Below are 3663 nucleotides of genomic sequence, written 5' to 3'. Positions count from 1 at the left end.
ATCTTTTTTAAACGTTGGAACCTCATTTAATTTTATGTCTTATAGAGTTTATAATGAGTAAAAGATTATATAAGGGTAATAATTCATCTGTAAACCTAGAAATGTACAGCCAGTTTTGAAAGAGATGTACCCTAGCTCAGAAAAATGTTATTGAATAGGTTAATGCTGTTGTAATGAAATGCTTCTTCTAATTAAAAAAAAAAAAGAACAAAATTGCATTAAAATGCAATGCTTGAGATTTGAAAAAAAAATATTATCTCTAGTGGCAGGTACAAGGACAGTTTTTTTGTTATATTTTGTTTTTTGGTCTTTTTGAGACAGGGTCTACTTGTAGCCCCAGCTGTCCTGGAACTCACTCTGTAGACCAGGCTGTCCTTGAAATCACAGAGATCTGCCTGCCTCTGCCTCCCATGTTGCTAGGGTTAAAGGCATGCACCACCACGTCCAGCTTACAAGGACAGTTTTAAGCACTACTGTAACTTACTGGAATGTTTTAAAGGATAATTAAGTAGATCTATCAAATTAAAATACACACATGCCCAAGATGTGTACAACTAAGAACCCACCAGTAGTGACACTAAAATGTGCAAAAAGATATGTACCAGAATGTTTATTACAGTTTGTACATTATTGAACACCTTGAAAAATATGTATAACATAGTTTGAATAAAGGTGTAACTATACTCTGGCTTAAAAAAAAAAGGGTGAATATCCTCTTTCCTGGTGTATATTTATGGCAGTATTTGAGAGATAGGCTTCTCACCTGATTCCACAATTTCTCAAACTTAATCTTTGTAAAGGCAGATGTTCCTAGGAATGTTAATTTCAGAGAAATTTTAGATGCACTCATTATAATTATGTTATTATTGACATTCAATATATTCTGTTAATAATATATTGAATTATTTGTGAACTATCTATATGAACTGATCTATTATATAGTTTTTCTGTTTAAACATCATGAGGATTCTCAGATTAGTGAAACTATTTTCCATATACACAATGAAATATTCAACTGTTTAAAATAATAAATTATGAAATTCTCAAGGAAATGGATGGAACTGGAAACAACCATCCTGAATGTAATAATGTAGACTCAGAAACAGAAACTTCATATAGTCTCTCTCATAGCTGAATACATGCTTTGAGTTCTTAGATATACATGTTTCAATTGGAAAATCCAAAAAAGTCAGGAAATAAATCTCCAAGGGGTGGGATTTATAGGGGAGGAGATAAACTGGATTCACATTGAATAAAGATTAACTTCATAAACACAGTTCTGAGGCTGTTTTTGCCTGACTCTAGAGTTAAGAAGGTTTTTCCACTCTTTTTTTTCTTTTAAATATTTTATTTATTATTTAGTCTAGTTTTCCCCAGAGCTGTCCAGTTCAAGATGGAATTTTATACTGGTATGTATTAGAGATGAATTTTTGTTTTGGCTTTGCTTTTTTTTAGTGGAACTTTTTTTAAAATTTATTTTATTATTTTTATTTTATGTGTACCAGTGTATTGCCTGCATGTATGTGAGTGCACCCAGGTCGTGCAATGCCACAGTCAGAAGAGGGCTTCGATTCCCCTGGTACTGGAGTTAAGGATAGTTTGTGGCCATCATGTGGGCGCTGGGAATCAAACCTAGGTCCTCTGCAAGAGCGCTCAGTGCTCTTAACCGCTGAGCCAACTCTCCAGCCCTGTCTCTCTCTTTTTTTAATGACTTGAAAAAGGCATAAGAAAACCACATCCCTTATTTCTGGCTTAATGTATAAAAGAAGAGCAAATACGTGGAAAGGACAATTGGAATTAAACTGTAAAATAAGAGCATATAAGATAGATAAGGGTATACAAAGATTTTAACATTAACTATATACACTAAAGGTTAGAATATATATAGCCTAGTACCAGTCATGGAAATATCTGAACTATGGTGAAGAGAGAGCATTGGATGATATGCTTGCTAAAACACTTGATCTTTTCTGAAATTTCTGCTAAGCCAATGTGAGTTCCTTTTGCAAGTGAAGTAACTCACTTTCTGGATGTTGCTGGACAGCCTGCTTCCATCAACAATCTACAATAATATTTCACTTTGATGTTTTGGTTGTTAGCCTTAGCCTTTAATGGCTGTAACATCTCTCCAGCCCAACAATATTTTATTTTGAATTACATGTCCTCCATCATACCTTCATTGAAATAAATTGTACATTGATTTATATCCCGTGGATGAATTGAGAACATGAGTATGAGATGAGTTTGATTTAATTTGCCTGGAATACTAGTGTTATAACAACAATGGAAATAGGGTATCTGAATCTTAGCCAAATAGTAAAACAACTTGATTGAAATTTATTTTTCATTATGTTTTAGCTTCATTTATATTGACACAACTACAGATATAGATCTCTGTGAATATACTAACCACAACTCAGCACAAGGCTATTTGATTCAAGAGCAAAAATTAAAATGTAGATGAGTTTTCTAGTTCCATCATTGCTTTTTATCTGAAGACCTAATATACCCTTTTGAAAGTATTAATAATTTAATATGACATCACTTGAAGAGCTTTTCAATATTCAGTAAAAATAAGACTGTGGTATTTCTTCTACTCTAAATCATGAGCCATCATGTTCAGGAAAAATATACTACTGAAGTTTCAATTAACTTTGATTTTTGCAAAACTTCATTAATTATTATTACTTTAAAGATAGTAAGGTATATTTTATGGATATCATATATCTACACTCATGTGTGTGTGTGTGTGTGTGTGTGTGTGTGTGTATGTATGTGTGTGTAGAATTCAGACAAACTTGAAAATAAGAAAGGCACATAAATTAAAAGGGAAGTATGAAATTAAGTAAGTAAAATACCTTGCTCATTATTCACGAGTACCCTAAAGATATTTAATTTATTTTCTTTTTAAAAATTGAAGGTATATACTATGCTTAACATGCCTTTAATCCCAGCATTTAAGAAGCTGAGGCAAGCAGATCTCTTTGAGATCGATGCCAGCCTGGGCTACATAGTGATTTCCAGGCAGCTGGGGCTACAGGAAACCCTGTAAAAATATTAAAAATGAATATGATTGCATTGCTATTTTTTTATATTAAACAACAACAAAGCATCATGTTGAATGGGAATACCTTTGGAAGAAGTTGTTGTGTTGGTGACTCCATGATAACAGTCAGAAAATTAGGACAGAAACCTGAGGGAAGATGGCCAAGCATGATAGGCTAGGGTGATTATTGAATAGCTATTTCCCATACCTGGAATTCATCAGGGAAACCAGATGGTTTAAATAAATATAAAATGCTTTTGTTCAATAAGAGTTAAAATTTTTATATTCCCCATGTATTTTTGCTCCAATCATATTAACCAGCATTTAGGTGCCATTAATTATGAGACAGAATGAATGCCAAGACTTTTTTCAAAAATGGGATCAGATTTGGATCGTCAGTTTTAAGGGTGACAGAGCATTTTGCCCACAGTTTAAATGTCATCTGGAAATGCTGGAGGCTTATTCATCTGGAGCAGAAGAAACAGATGTGCTTCATATATGACATTTCCCATTTGATATTTTAACTTGATAAATTATTGTAGTAAATTTAACAAGGAAAACAAGAAGGAAGATATTGGAGTTGAGTTACTGAGAAACTTATGTAATTCCAAGAATCG

The sequence above is a fragment of the Nannospalax galili genome, unplaced genomic scaffold (assembly GCF_000622305.1).
Source record: "Nannospalax galili isolate Female #2095 unplaced genomic scaffold, S.galili_v1.0 scaffold578, whole genome shotgun sequence".
Classification (NCBI taxonomy): domain Eukaryota; kingdom Metazoa; phylum Chordata; class Mammalia; order Rodentia; family Spalacidae; genus Nannospalax; species Nannospalax galili.
This window is presented reverse-complemented; position numbering follows the sequence as displayed.